General features: G+C 44.1%; 1 protein-coding gene across 2 annotated transcripts in view; it reads left to right on the top strand.

The window, feature by feature from the left end:
• Positions 1-4,602: 4,602 nt before the first annotated feature.
• LOC135508233 (signal-induced proliferation-associated 1-like protein 1) overlaps positions 4,603-16,676 on the top strand; it is a 69,796-nt gene continuing 57,722 nt past the window's right edge. For both annotated transcript variants that reach the window (XM_064928281.1, XM_064928280.1), the window contains exon 1: positions 4,603-4,868. The gene's annotated coding sequence lies outside the window, so the exon portion shown is untranslated. The remainder of the gene's footprint in view (positions 4,869-16,676) is intronic.

Here is a 16,676-nt window from a genome sequence, read left to right as displayed (position 1 = left end):
GTAATCCAGATCTGAGTCCAAAAACAGGAGACAAAGGGATTAGACATATGGGTTTGATTCTAGACACATGAAAATTGGGATATATACGGAGAGTACGGGGCAACAGAAGACAAACAGCAGAGGGGCTAATGACCTTAGAGATTGGGAGACCCGTGGCAGAGCAAGGTTGTTGCGGGCGTATTCCACCCCCACTAGTTGCTGGCTCCAGGTGGTGCAGTTGGTGGAGACCAGACAGTGAAGAGTCTTTTCCAGGTCTTGGTTAACTCGCTCCGACTGGCCGATGGACTGGGTATGGAACCCAGAGGACAAGATGGCTGACGCCCCAATGAGTGTGCAGAATGCCGGAGCCTGGGTGTTGGGCAAGCATTGAGGAGTGGGCCCACTCCAGTACCGAGGAGCGGACCGTGTCAGGAACAAACATCCGGTTATCTGTCCCCCTGGGTTCGGCTGGGAATGCTGTGCTTCACTGACCTGCTTCCCTATTCCCCAGTTGAGTGCCTTCGCCAGGGACAAGGTGGGAAGGATGGTCTCGGGTTCCGGGGTAGTAGCCATGGGTCTAACGCGGCGCATCCGACTTGACATTCTTGGATCCCGGTCGGTATGAGAGGGAGAAGTTGAACCGGGGGGGAAAAGCAGGACCCACCTAGCTTGCCTGGAATTGAGAAGCTTGGCGGTGCAGAGATATTCCAGGTTCTTGTGGTTGGTCCACACAATGAATGGATGTTCCGCCCCCACCAGCCTGTGCATTCACTCCTCCAATGCCATCTTCACCGCGAGAGGCTCGCGATTCCCCACATTGTAGTTCCTCTCCGTGGTTTTGAGAAAATGGAAGAAGAAGGGGCAGGGATGTATCTTGAGTACCAGGGCATAAAGCTAGGACAGGACAGCCCCCACTCCGTCATCCGAAGCATCGGCCTCCACCACGAACTGGCGGGACAGGTCAGGATGAACCAAGATGGGAGCCGTGGTGAAACAGTGTATGAGATCCCAGAATGCCGGGTCAGCAGCTGAAGACCATGTGAATGGAACCTTGGGAGAGGTTGAGTGCAGACAGGGGGGGGGAGCAGGGTGCTATAACCCCGGATAAAGCGGTGATAAAAGTTTCAGAATCCCAGGAAACGTTGCAGCTGCACCTTGGATGTAGGCTGCGGCAAATCCACCACCGCTTTCACCGTCCCAGAATCCATCTGTACACTCCCTGCAGCGATGATGTAACCCAGGAAGGAGATGGTGGAGCGATGGAATTCGCGCTTCTCTGCTTTCACAAAAAGTTGGTTCTCCAGGAGGCGTTGGAGAACCTGTCGGACGTGGGACACGTGGACGAAGCAGGAGACAACGAGGATGTCTTTGAGGTAGATGAAGATGAACCGGTTTAACATTTCGCAGAGAACATCATTAACCACAGCCTGGAACACAGCTGGGGCGTTTGTAAGGCAAAATGGCATGACCAGATACTCGTAGTGACAACTGGCCGTGTTGAAGGTGGTCTTCCACTTGTCCCATTCCCGTATCCGCACCAGGTGGTAGGCGTTTCTTAGGTCCAGCTTGGAGAGAACGGTGGCCCCCTGGAGCGGCTCAAAGGCCAAGGAGATAAGTGGTTGCAGGTAGTGGTTCTTCACCATGATTTTGTTAAGGCCCCAGTAGTTGATGCACGGGCGCAGGGTTTTGTCCTCCACCAGCGGGGGAGGCAGAAGGACGGGTGAGTCCTCAATGTAGGTTTCCAAACCTTGGTCTTCAGATCCATGAGAATGGAAAGGGGCTGAATGGGGATGCCCAGCTCGGATGCCAGGGTAGTGTCCATAAAGCTTTCATCGGCCCCAGAGTCGATGAGTACCCAGAATGATTCCAATTGGTTCCCTCACAGCAAAATGGCATGAAAAGAGGTGTGAATAAGTGGAGAGAAAAAGTTATCCGGATGGCCCACCAGAGTATTCGCTCCTACCGGTGAGCCTGGTCTTTTAGTGGACAGGTGGAGACGAAATGACCAGTAGTCCCGCAATACAGGTAACGCTTAGAGTGAAGCCTGTATAGCCATTTGACTGGAGACAGCCTAGCTCTTCCTAGTTGCATTGGCTCAGATATTGGTGAATCGGCAGACTTCGGAGACTCTCGGGGGAACTCGGGTAGCCCCGGGTTCTCTCAGCAACGGAGCCATCGGGATTCCTCGAAGGTGAGGTGGAATCCTTGGGTGGGTGCGTGAAATTCAATCTACTCTCCTTCCTTCATTCCTGTTGTCGCCCATCGATCCGGATGGTCAAGGCGATGAGCTAGTCGAGATCTGTCAGCAGTTCCCGGGCTGCAAGCTCGTCCTTTACTTCCTCTGAAACTCTGTGTAGGAACATGTCGAACCACGCTTCCGAGTTCCAGGCACCCTCAACTGCCAACGTGCGGAAATCCAACGCATAGTCTGCCACACTGCTGGAGTCTTGCCGAAGCTGGAGTAACTTCCGGACAGCCTCTCTCCCAGACAATGGAGCATTGAAAATGTTTTTTTTTACCTCTGCCACAAACTCCTCCAGACTGAAGCATTCTGTTGTTCCCATACTCCATTAGCCCAGGTGAGAGCCCTCCCGGACATTAGCGTGATGAGGTATGCTATCTTAGAGCAGTCTGAGGGGAAGGAGGAGGGCTGCAGCTCGATGATGAGGGAACACTGAGCGAGAAACGCCTGACAGGTGTCCGACTCTCCATCGAAGCATTCCGGGTGAGGTAAGCGGGATTCCTGGGAAACCGGGGTGGCCGGGGAGGCGGCGGTGCTAACAGCCGAGTTACTGAGGGGCTGGGAGGTTACAGTCGTGATAGGCTGCCTAACAGACAACACATGGAATTGCTCCAGCAATGTGTTCAATGCTCGGTCATGGCATTCGGCCAAGGTCTGGAACCCTTCCATCAGACCACAAAGCAAGTCCTCATGCCTTCCAATGGTGGCTCCTTGGGAGGAGATGGCATTGCGGAGCTTGTCCGAGTCTGCTGGGTCAGTCAAGGCCAGTTCGTACTATCACTTTTTAAGGAAGACCCAGATGCAAACAATGTCGTAGTAATAAAAGTTTATTACTAGAACAGGGGTCATGCAAAATGACAGGTCAAGGGCAGGCAGAAGTCAGCAATCCAGATCAGAGTCTAAAAGGTACAGAACTGCAGGCAGTCTCAGGGTCAGGGCAGAAAACTAGAAAACAGAAACTAGAAACAGACAGGAGCAAGGGCAAAAATGCTGCTAGGCTTGACAAACAAATGAACTGGCAACAGAAACAGAGAACACAGGTATAAATACACTGGAGAAAATAAGGTAGCATAAAGCATAAAGACAGGTGAAACATGTCAGGGTGTGACAGTAGTCGCTTTGCTGGCATGCATCAAATATTTTGGGAGGGGTTTGCCCCACCAAGATTTACATGCTAAAATCGCCAATGAGGATGTTACATTTGGTATGGTTACATAAGACAGATGGTTACTTAAGGCAATAGGATGGTTGGAAAGTCAGTCGGTCAGGGGTGGGCATATAACGCAAAGATGGGGTGTGAGGGCATATAACGCGAATGTCCAGCAACCCAAAGGTTGCGTGTTTGAATCTCATCACGGATACGTTTTGTACATTTAGCTAAGGATCAACTTTGCAACTACTAACTACTTTTTTAGCTAATTTGCAACTACATAGCATGTTAGCTAACCCTTCCCCTTTCCCTAACCTTAACACTTTATCCTAACCTTAACCTTAACCTTAAGACCTAACCCCTAGCCTAGCTAATGTTAGCCACATAGCAAACATTAACATTAGACACCTAGCCACATAGCTAACATTAGCCTCATCAAATTGGAATTGATAACATATCATACGAATTGGATAATGGACATCGACCATACGAAATGTAACACATCATACTAATTGTCGTGCCCCGGATTTACATTTCCTCTATTACTTGAGTCAAGGTTGAAGCCACCCAATCCATCCTCTTGCACTGTGTCCTCCCTGAACACTAGAGTACCTGGAGTGATTCTTCCTTTCCTCTTGGTTTTAGTTCTATTAAAAGGGAAGTTTTGGCAGAGCCACCCAGCAGTAGAGGAAGAGAGTGAGCATTGCATATTCTCTCAAACAGTCACATCTACTGCAGGCTGAGACAGAGAGACATTGCTGCTGAGTAATGCCTTAATGTCATTTATGCATTGTCAGCCCTTGGGGAGATCTGTGACAACAGTTAAGGATTCTCTGAGGTTTGTGTTTTTTGCAAGTAGAATGAGTGCCTTGGCTAATGTAAGACTGTAGCTCAGTCCAGAAACAATCCATAGTCCCTATAGGCAAAATGAACAAGGATAATAAACCTCTCACAACCTATTAGAGTAAAAGAAAGCTGATATGACATGGAAATGATTGATTGCATTCAGTCACATTGATTTGCAAAGTATTGCAGTTGCTTTCACATGTTCTATCCTAGATAGACCTTGTTATATTTTGGGCAATTTCAAAAAGAGCTTCAGCAGAAACACTACCAGGTGAGCAGAAATTGCTTTGTTACCACAGTAACGTTTGCTTTATTGTATGAAGCCCTCTCGCGAGATTCCAGTACAGTGACGGGAGGGTGGTTGGTAATATTGGTATGATCTCATCCCTACAGCAACTGCATAGCGCAGCGAGGCAAACCAGTAACTTTGTATCCAACTTCTAAGTTAGACTGCATCTCCGAGGAAGGCGCAAAGATAATTGTGATTTTAACTGGAACGGAAACATCTGCTTTAAAGCCATATAGTTAACGTTGTTCCTGTATTTTTTATTTTATTTTTTACATTAAAGGGTCTTCCACGAGAAGCAAAAGGGGGGAAACGCGTAGTATTGTGTTCATGCCATCCAACGGTTGAGGGAGAGACAAGAAAAGGTGAGTCGCAAACCTGCGTTATGTCGTTGGGGAACGATGCATGTCATGTGCATGGTGTTTTTGGAGTAAGCTACATGGGCGCAAGCAACATCTGGATTGTCTCCCCAAACAATTAGCATGTTAAACAGCAAAATATGACCGATTTATGTTCTCTACTAGTAAGTAATCTACATTTGAATACGCAATCAGGGTATCTTCTTTCCCCAAATTAGGAGGGATCCAGAAAGGTTGCTTTGTGGGTTTAGAACGCGCACGCTGCACGTGACTGGAGTGGAAAATGTCAATTTTGGTCTTGTCATGATCAATGCAATGCATCACTGTATCACGTTTTTCAAGGACAATGTGCATTGTTTCGAGTTCAGTTTGGGTTTGCTGATTTACAGGTGGTATCGAGCAAGTTGACATGGTTTAATAGCGCTGTAATATACCTGTTATGCTGCAGCTTTTGTTGTAGTACTCTCCTTTGGTATATATAAACCAGTGGTTCCCAACCAGAGTAGCCTACTAGGACCCCTGGGGGTACTTGGCCTATCCACAGGGGGTACTTGAGACGACTCATGAGACCATAGGCCTATGGTGAAATGCACATAAGGGGGTACTTCATGGGGTAGTACGGGTAAAGCAAAATTCAGTTGGTGGTACAATAACCGAACATTTGTGAAAAAGGTTGAGAACCACATAAATATTGTTAGGTCTGTTAACCCATGCCTCTACTAGTGGTGGGTTAATGTTTCTAAAGGGTTAATGTTGATGGATCTTTCTATAAGCCAGGCAACACATATGCAGGTTGGACTGTCACAAGGCATAACACTATTGTCTGCTCCACGACTATAGGTACAAAGCTGAATTCATGTACAGTATTGCTCAACACTGCGTGCGGTTAGGACATACAGTATGCTAACTTGGCCTTTACACTGCCTGTTTGGCTCTTTGTCAGTGAGATGCCTCCAAGCCTGACGGTTCGTCTCGAACTCAAAGAAAGAACACCTACCTTGCATTCCCTGTTTTGGACAGAATGGCCAAATTAACAACGTTTGTTTGGAAAATTGATACTTTACATCAGCTAAATTAGGCTAACTGATGATCTGACACAGCTGACTAGACATTGCTGTTGTAATGAAGCAGGCAATGTATTAGTCAGAGTTCTGAGTAACATTTTACGTTGTTGCTCTCAGGCTGTACACCTGTTTAGTAAGTAACACTAACTATTGAACTATTACTACGCCAACCCCCTCTACGCTACTGATACTCTCTGTTTATCATCTATGCATAGTCACTTTAACTATACCTACATGTACATATTACCTCAATTAGCCCGACTAACCGGTGCCACGGCACATTGACTCTGTACCGGTACCACCTGTATATTGCCTCGCTTCTGTTATTTTTGATGTTTTTTCTTTTCTTTGCTTTTCTATTGTTTACCTAATACCTATTTTCTCCTTAAAAATGTCACTGTTGGTTAGGGCTTGTAAGTACGCATTTCACTGTAAGGTCTACATCCGTTGTATTCGGAGCACGTGTCAAATACACTTTGATTTGAATTCAAAGCAAATATTAAAGTATTATTACCGAGTTACTACACAAGAATTAGAGCAGGTTAATGTAAAGTGTTATACATTTCTGGAAGATGAAGTATAGACCTTCAGACATGTGACTGGCAAAAAACGTTCATTTTTGTATGCAACCTGTGAGACACGGTAGAAATGAGTTTTAGTTTCAGGGGGAATTCAAATGCCCCACTGACCAAGTAGTAGCCTATTGAGTTACATAAAGCTATTGGTTGACATTTTATGGGGCAGGCTATATTTTGCATTGAAGGGCTCCTACAGTGGCAAATCTGGATGCGCTTAGACATGAGATTTGAACTTGGCCTCTCTGGCCAGCTGTTTCTGACAGTTCCAGTAGCTGTCACAAGGAGTCCAAATACCGTCGATTTAGCACTCACTCACTGTTTGTACTTTCTGTCTTTTCTGCATATAAGAGCTTGAACATCACAGTGTTGAAATTGGAGTCCCCCTAGTACAAGGTTCCCCAACTGGCAGCCTGTGGGTTTCTGAGAAAATTTCATAACATGTTAATTGTTGGACATAAAAGACTGTAAAAACACCAGGAAATCATCTCCAAGTGATTTTAATTTTGGAAATCTGTTCCCAATTATTTACAGTCTACAAAGAAATTGTAATTATGTTCTGGCCCCCCGAGCATCCGTTCAAGAAAACATCAGCCCACAGCTGAATCTAGTTGATGATCCCTGCCCTACTGTTTCTTCTGTCTCTCTACCTATATTGGTGTATGCTGATCCGTGGCATTGTTCTGTAGGAAACGGGATTGGTTATGGTGGGATGAATCAGAAAGGGGAAGGAAAGAATATTGAGTTGCATAGTGGACAAAATATTAGCATTCTTGGTGAACATGGGAGATTGATGACTGGGATAACATCAGACAGGTCCACAGTCATAACAATTGAAGAACTCTGTTTTACTGTTGAATAAATATTTTCTTAACCTCATTACTCATTATATTTAGTCTGATATTGTTTTGCTGAAGCAAAATCATCATGCAAACTGGACCAGTGCCCCATTATGATGGAGTTTTCAATTTAAATCAATCTCGTGCTGACACTGTTATGGGGAAAAGTGTCCTTCTATTTTAATCTCCCATGATGGGTGAACCATTCTCTGCTTTGTGCCATAGACCCCCCCCCCTCCCCCATGGTTAACATAGGACAATAGAATAGGGTAAATGCAGCTCGCATATCTTATCACAAGAGTATGACAGCAGAGACAGGGAGGTGGAGTCCAGGGCAGGCTCTTGACTCCTGGCTCTGAATGACAGATAGGAGGAGCATAGTTCAGTTTTATAAAGTGCCTCTCTGGGATGTGGTTGACGTGAAATACTAAAACTAAATGTTTGCTTTGTTCATGACAGGCCTACTCTTATATATAGGTATAACATGTCATGTTAATATAACAGGGTGGAATATGCTTCCAGGCCAATTAAATACCCTGGCCCACTGCCTGCCTGTTCAAGGTGCTCAAATGTTTACATTCAACAATAATTAGAATAATCAGTAAGAATTCTAATTAGAAAGACAATGTCTAGTCCACCTTGATTTAAATCATCTTTCTCCTCAAGTAATGTGTTGCTTGAATTTGCAATGTTGCCTGCCTTCCCTCCTGTTGTTAGTTGTTGAAGGCTGAGAACAGACATAGCAGGCCCTGGGATGTGCCACTGAATGAACTGATACACATGTCTGATGTCAAGTACAAGGCCATGTTATTTTCCTTTCTATTCTGACTAAGCTCTGTGAAATCAAAGAAGCGGATTGACCTTTTGGCAAACCGTCCATAACCATAAAGGATAACGACTAGAAATATATTACGTTATGAAAAAATGAGTAGGCTCCTGTTCGAATGATTAAGCAATGTTTGTCAGACCAAAGGCAGAAGAGTAAATGATTGTCTTGGCAATCTGTCCTCCGGTGCCCTACGATGTCACCATTGAGTTGAATGGGGGTGATAAAGCTGACTGGGATGAGGATGACTGTGGTACTGTCTCCTGTTAAACTGTTGGAATGCTCCGGCTTTGTCTGCTTGGGCCTGCCGGGTATATGCCAACCAATGGAAACAGCGAAAGAGCACGGAACTCACAATGGAGATGATGTCATCTCTTTTAACTCGCTGTCACAAAGTAAATGCAGACGAACAAAGAAACTGCCCCCTCCACCACATCACAAAAATGATATAGGCAACTCTTAACTTTTGCGGCTTTACAATTATTTATGTGGAGGTCACATTATTTGGCGTTGTGACCCCCCCCCCCCCCTCCACACACACACACTTATTCTCCTGATGAGGCAGAATGTAATGTAGTGGTGCAGTTGCAACATAGCTGATGTGCTGATTTGGGACAGCTGATCTATTCTAATCTAGCCCTGACAAATAGGCCTATTCCCCACAGTATCAATCCACTTCTTGTGCTGCCCTCATAGTCTCAGTCTGTTGCTGATGCTGATGATTTTAAGTAACCTCAAATTAAGAGAAAGAGTGATACCCTGACTAATTTAATCTAACTCTCAACTCTAACCCAAAGCCACAGTCTCACCAGACCAGACAGGCTGTAATTCCCATCTTTCTCTGCCTCTCAGGCACAAGTGCTGGAAATAGTGTGTTCTGGGAAAGGATTGGGGAAAACACATCTCCAACAAACAACCACACACGGAAAGAAAGAAAACGCTTCCGTAATAAAATGCTGGTACCTGAGGATGTGTTGAGTTGCTTTAGGCTATCTTGCCTTATAGTGATGATCTGCCTGGTTGTGTCTAAACATGTCAGTCACTGCCTACAGTATCACACTGTCAGATCTACTCCCCCCCTGTATCTCCCTCACATACAAATCTTTGCTACCATTCCTAGTCTATAAACAGAGAACAAGGCCCATGCCTCATGCTGTGTCTTCCATACAATAGTAGCATATTATTTTCCCATATGGGGTCGAAACCACACAGCTATAGTGTTGTTCTGTGGGCAGAAATCTGAGAAGCAGATTAGAATATGCAGTGGGTTGAGCATGCCTGAATCAGGATATCAATTTGCAGACAGGTCTGTTCAGCTAGTCCTCATTCCTTCACTTTAACGGCTCAACTGTTTTTGTTACTTTCAGGTGCAGGTACAGTGAAACTGAAATTCCATGCCACACAGCACCGCATGAGTTCTGCTCAGAACTTATTTGATTTGAAACCCCCAACACAAAATCTAAAGACGCTGATTGTTAACATTTCTGAAAGAGTTGCACTTTAGGCTCCCTCCTCTTGGTTTCCTGCATCCCAACTAGCAGAAATCCCTGTTCATATTGCTCCAAGATTCCACATCCTCTCTCTAGTCAAAACACATAATACATTTCCATCCTGTGAGTTGAGTTCCTGCTCTACTCCAGGCATGGTTGGGGGTGAGGAATGAGACTGCTTGGCTCCAGTTCCTTCCTTGTCCTGTGTGAGAATTTCAGAGGCTCTCCTCTGAAACACATGCAGAGAGAGAGAGAGAGAGGGAACACAATGGAATAGTCAATTGACTGTGTTCTCACCTGATATTGCTAGGATTCACTGACAAGGGGGGACAATTCTGTGATATCCAGGATAACCTCTCTCCTTTCTTACTGTTTAGTTTTCAGTTATTTAGCAGAATCTTTCATCCATAGCTACTTACAGAAGTGAGTACATACATTTGATGTTTTATTAATACTGGTCCCCTGTGGTAATCAAACCCACAACCGTGGTGTTGCAAACGCCATGCTCCACAATCTGAGCCACACGTGACTTTCACTTTGTTGTTGACAGTGCCACACCTCATAGATTAGGAGAATTAGAAATGGGTAACACATCAGCACCCTGCCTACTTTCTGACTTGATAAACTGTCCCACTCCCTATCAATTTGACTGCTGCAGAGAGACACTCTTTCCATCTGTTCCCAGGTGGAGAGAGCAGATGAGGCCGACCAATAACAAACATGGCTGCTGCTTTTCCGGGCTTTCCCCCAGCCTGTTTCCTGTGTATTTAATTGATATATTCCTGGATATCTTGGCTACAGCTTTTCTGCTGGTATGAGATACATACATACATCAACTCCGTATTTGGGAGCTCCTGCTCTCAAAAATAAATAACAATTCAGTTTTGACAGTTTTTGTCTGTTTTCAGATGTTGTTCTTGAGGCCAAGGACGAAGAGCTAACTACTAAACTGACTCTAGATCTGATCGTTTTACAGTGTTGAGTTGAAGGCCGGTCTTCTGTTACAATACATTATTTGTTGATGTGTTGGGAGGAGGGACTGCATGGGAAAGAGGTGCAAGAGGTCTGCTGTGCAAGGTATCACATAAAAGCCTGCCTGCCATTATTGCTCAAGGAGAGGCAGGGAGGATTCTTTGTGATGTGGGCCTTTTGCGGCAGGTGGGCAAATGTTTATGTGGCGCGGCTCCCTGCTTTGAATGCTAATTAGTCGCTAGGGATCATGTACTGTTGGATTCAAAACACCGGCACACCCTGGCCTCTCGCCCTTCTGCTCCACTTGGTAACCTTATTATCACACCGTTACGTTTAACTTGTATTTGTTGTTAGTTAACCTCTGCAGATGTCACTGTGTCTATAGTGATACAGGTTGAAGCTCTCTCCACAGCTCTGATGCAAACATGAGTGTGTGTGCCTGCGTGTGCATGTTTGTATGTTCCTTGGGGAGAATATTAGTGTCTATGGTGTGTGTGTGCGTGAGATACTCTTATTGTAAAGATACAAATTAAGGATCACACAGAGCTCAAACCTAAACTCTGCATGTTTTTTCCTTCAAGACTTCTGGGGATTCTGAGCCTTAATTAGAGCGAAGTGGGGGTATGAGTGGGGCGTGGTAATTGCAATCCGCCTTTTCTTGAGTCCTGTGAACCAAGACTAAAATTGAAAAATTGGAACAACTGTCATATGTTGTCAACCTAATACAGCATATGCTAATCTGTAGGCCTTGTGGGATTTTTGACTGTGAATGAGGTCTCTGTAGTTTTGCTTTTCTTTTTGATAAGAATAGGAAAGCGCTCCTCCCTCGGCCCTGTGTAGATTAGTTTTGGCTTTTGATCAGCACCGTTCCAGAGCTGTCTACACTGTGGGCTACAGTGTGGTGTGTTTGCAGTGCAGGTCAGCAGCAGTGCACTATGCAGGTTGGACATTGGTTTCCTGGCACGGCCAGTGATTTAGCATGGCTCCTGTTATGCAATGCTGCCTGAATTACTGCTGCACAAATGACTCTGTATGAATTGATTAACGCTGAGGCTTTACTGTACATAATAGGACTAGAAGTGCATCAAGCCATAAGTGGAGCCATGCCCTAATCAATGGCTGGAAGTAGTTAACGTGCAAAGGAAACATTGTGGAATTGATGTGCTAAATGGTATAGGCCCAATACAATATGATATGTTGATGTTACATATTTGACTACACATTGCAACATCTTCCTGCTGTGAGAATATGCTAAGGGATGGCTACATTTGGCCCATTCACTCCAACAGTTGGTTTCTGTTAGATTTAGCTCATTGAGCAGCAGTACCTGTGTATTTGACGCTGTCACTCTCTCTCTGACTGAGCCAGCTCTCTGTCAGATGGGCTCCTCAGTGGGGAGATCCAGTGTTTCTCCTCTTTAGTATTCTCCTTCAGCATATCTTGGGACTCCTAACAGCCACAGCTTTCCCCTGTAGTCTGCACCTGCAGGCAGCTAGTACCGGATGTTCTTGAAACGCTTACATGGTCCTGCAGAACATGAGAGTTAAGGTAGCACTTCCTCCTCTATGAGATTTGAATGGATTAGAACCTCTCTTGTTAATCCACAGTCGGTCGAGGGGTTAATTAAAAGAGCTCATCTTTTCCAGAGCACATCTTCTTGTGTGGTAGAGAAGCAATTAGTATGTGACAGCAGCAGGGCAGATTTTTGGAGGGTGTGAGGGGATATTAATGAGGCTTTCACCTTGAGATCTGTGTTAGTGGGGAAAGAAAAGGGTGTCTCACTGAGCTTCTGCTGCATCAGGCTTTCTAAATGACACTGATTGTCATACAAATGCTATTACTCTGTTATTATTCTAGAAAAACCACAGTGTTTGTTGTATTCCCTTCTATTTGTTGGCAATGAGGGATCATCATGTTTTGTACTGAATCACTTTATTATAATGTAGGTCATGGTTATTGAGTGTGCTCTCTCCTGCTCTCATGTTCCTGGTTACAGGCTTAGGCTACAAAATATGGCAATGTGAGACTAGGCTTACTGTAGCTGGTTTGACTGGGCTTACTCTAGTCCAGCCATTTGGTTTGGTGGTGTTTGGATGGTAGACGGGAGCTCATGGTAACTTATATATGTTCACTTAGTGAGTTCCTGACCTTTCCCATACTGAGGCTTCTTAACTGTCACTACAGCTCCTCTCCCATCAGATCCACCCAGCCAACCTTCTCTGTCAAAAAGAGTCATAATAAGCTGACACATCACTGTCCTGTCCTGAGCAACACATTCTTCTGTGAGGGGAAATGTAAAACCACAAGAATGTATTATATGCAGTTTATGATTAGGGCATGATTGTCTACCTGTGTAATATTAATATATCCTATATCGTAATCAGTAAGCAATACATAACCATGATTTAGAGGCCTGTTATTTTATGTCTGTGTTATCTAATATGATTAATGCAGTTGTTTCATCATCAGTGTTTTGACAACAGATTATTTATTTATTTATTTTTTATTTTTTCGTGTGAATATTACCCCGTTTTCTCTCCAATTTCATGGTATCCAATTGTTTTAGTAGCTACTATCTTGTCTCATCGCTACAACCCCCGTACGGGCTCGGGAGAGACGAAGGTTGAAAGTCATGTGTCCTCCGATACACAACCCAACCAAGCCGCACTGCTTCTTAACACAGCGCCATCCAACCCGGAAGCCAGCCGCATCAATGTGTTGGAGGAAACACCGTGCACCTGGCAACCTTGGTTAGAGCGCAATGCGCCCGGCCCGCCACAGTTGTCGCTGGTGTGCGATGAGACAAGGACATCCCTCCCGGCCAACTCCTCCCTAACCCGGGCGACGCTAGGCCAATTGTGCGTTGCCCCACGGACCTCCCGGTTGTGGCCGGTTATGACAGAGCCTGGGTGCGAACCCAGAGTCTCTGATGGCACAGCTGGCGCTGCAGTACAGCGCCCTTAACCACTGCGTCACCCGGGAGGCCGCAGATTCTTTATTTATATATTATACAGTATATGCTGAGTAGTTACGTAGTTATAAGTATATGAGTTGACAGGTCTGTAGATAGAAGACAGGAAAGGTGCTTTTTGGAGAGAGGGTTACCATTACCTACCCGTGAACATTCACTCTTTAGTATAGTGTGTTGTCTGTACGTCAGATTGCAGGTAAGCCTTACATAGTGAAAGATATGTTATATTCTCAATTAGCATGTTTGATGTAGCTGGAAATGGAAAATATGAATAGTCCAGATTTTGATGTTGAGCAGCAGTTGAAATACTTTTTGCTTCCACTGTGATTAGTTGGCCTAGACGAGCTGTGATGTCTCAGTCATTTCTACATTTAATGTGTGATTAATGTGTAATGGACGTCAGTTAGCCTAGCCATAAAGAGCGTTGGGCCTCAATCGATAGGTTGCTGATTCGAATTGCGTTGATGTGCCCTTGAGCAAGGCACTTAACCCTAGTTCTTGCACGGCAGGTAAGGCAAACTTATAATGTATTCCAGTTTTAAAAAGGCGTATAAAGTTTGTAATTTCTCATTTAAAACGTCAGATTTGAAAAACGTAGCAACCCCTACAAAATATGTACATTATAATTCACAATCATTCACGGGGCGCAATTTTGACAGGGGACGTAGGGGACATTCTGAAGTTGCATTCCCCCCAGTTTTATCATTGAAATGTAATACAAAACGAGGCAACAGTGTGCTGTAGGACCATGCGGACGACACCGAACGGTCGGGTAGTCTGTTTGGAGTGTTTATCCGGCTAGATTTAAAAAAAAGTCCCCCCAACTTTAAAAAAAAAGCGCCTCTGTTCATCCATATCGGGTGAACCGTTTAGACATTTTTGTACATAGTCCCACCATTTTAGGGGACCAAAATTATTGTGTCATTTTGGAGTTACATTTATTCTAAATAAGAATAGAATATGTTTCTAAACACTTCTACATTAATGTGGATGCTGTGGTGTTATTTGCGTATTGCATCCTGATTGGCCATGAGGGCCTGTGGGAATTTAGGGGTTCATGAGGAAAACATCGCTCTCTATCATGTAGCTTATAATGTGAAGCAATGTCAAGTTTGCAATAAATTTGTCTCCATAATAACCCTGAACCCAATTAGTCGCTTGGTCGATTGTTTGGTCAACAGGCTGTTGGTTGGCCGAGACTTTTGTAGTCGAGAGTAGCAAATATATACAGTATAAGTCAAAATTTTAGACACACCTACTCATTCAAGGGTTTTTCTTCATTTCTACTATTTTCTACATTGTAGAATAATAGTGAAGACATCAAAACTATGAAATAGCATATATGGAATCATGTAGTAACCAAAAGTGTTAAACAAATCAAAATATATTTTATATTTGAGATTCTGCAAAGTTGCCACTCTTTGCCTTGATGACAGCTTTGCACACTCTTGGCATTCTTCATAAGGTAGTCACCTGGAATGCATTTCAATTAACAGGTGTGCCTAGTTAAAAGTTAATTTGTGGAATTTCTTTCCTTCTTAATGCGTTTGAGCTAATCAGTTGTGTTGTGACAAGGTAGGGGTAGTATATAGAAGATTAGAGGTTGACTGATTAATAGGAATGGCCGATTTTGGCTATTTTTTATTTTTTATTTTTACACCTTTATTTAATCTTTATTTAACTAGGCAAGTCAGTTAAGAACAAATTCTTATTTTCAACGACGGCCTAGGAACGGTGGGTTAACTGCCTTGTTCAGGGGTAGAATAATAGATTTTTACCTTGTCAGCTCAGGGATTCAATCTTGCAACCTTATGGTTAACTAGTCCAACGCTCTAACCACCTGCCTCACGAGGAGCCCGCCTGTTACGCGAATGCAGTAAGAAGCCAAGGTAAGTTGCTAGCTAGCATTAAACTTAATCAATCATAATCACAAGTTATAACTACACATGGTTGATGATATTACTAGTTTATCTAGCGTGTCCTGCGCTGCATATAATCGATGTAGTGCGCATTTGCGAAAAAGGACTGTCGTTGCTCCAACGTGTACCAAACCATAAACAACAATGCCTTTCTTAAAATCAATACACATAAGTATATATTTTTAAACCTGCATATTTAGCTAAAATAAATCCAGGTTAGCAGGCAATATTAACCAGGTGAAATTGTGTCACTTCTCTTGCGTTCATTGCACGCAGAGTCAAGGGTATATGCAACAGTTTGGGCCACCTGGTTCATTGCGAACTAATTTGCCAGAATTTTACGTAATTATGACATAACATTGAAAGTTGTGCAATGTAACAGGAATATTTAGACTGATGGATGCCACCCATTAGATAAAATACGGAATGGTTCCGTATTTCACTGAAAGAGTAAACATCTTGTTTTCGAGATGATAGTTTCCGGATTCGACCATATTAATGACCAAAGGCTAGTATGTCTGTGTGTTATTATGTTATAATTAAGAATATGATTTGATAGAGCAGTCTGACTGAGCAATGGTAGGCACCAGCAGTTTCATAAGCATTCATTCAAACAGCACTTTCGTGCATTTTGCCAGCAGCTCTGCTGTTTATGACTTCAAGCCTATCAACTCCCGACATTAGGCTGGTGTAACAATGTGATGTGAAATGGCTAGCTAGTTAGCGGGGTGCGCGCTAATAGCGTTTCAAATGTCACTCCCTCTGAGACTTGAAGTAGTTGTTCCCCTTGCTCTACATGGGTAACGCTGCTTCGAGGGTGGCTGTTGTCGTTGTGTTCCTGGTTCGAGCCCAGGTAGGAGCGAGGAGAGGTACGGAAGGTATACTGTTACACTGGCAATATTAAAGTGCCTATAAAACTTCTTACTTGGGAATATTGAAGACTCATGTTAAAAGGAACCACCAGCTTTCATATGTTCTCATGTTCTGAGCAAGGAACTTAAATGTTAGCTTTCTTACATGGCACATATTGTACTTTTACTTTCTTCTCCAACACTTTGTTTTTGCACTATTTAAACCAAATTAACATGTTTCATTATTTATTGGACTGAAGCTAGCCAGCTAACTACCAGCTATGCTAGCAGTCTTCAGCTAACCGGT

Source organism: Oncorhynchus masou, chromosome 21, assembly GCF_036934945.1.
Source record: "Oncorhynchus masou masou isolate Uvic2021 chromosome 21, UVic_Omas_1.1, whole genome shotgun sequence".
Classification (NCBI taxonomy): domain Eukaryota; kingdom Metazoa; phylum Chordata; class Actinopteri; order Salmoniformes; family Salmonidae; genus Oncorhynchus; species Oncorhynchus masou.
Note: the sequence above shows the minus strand (reverse complement) of the source record. Positions and strands in the feature narration are given on the sequence as shown.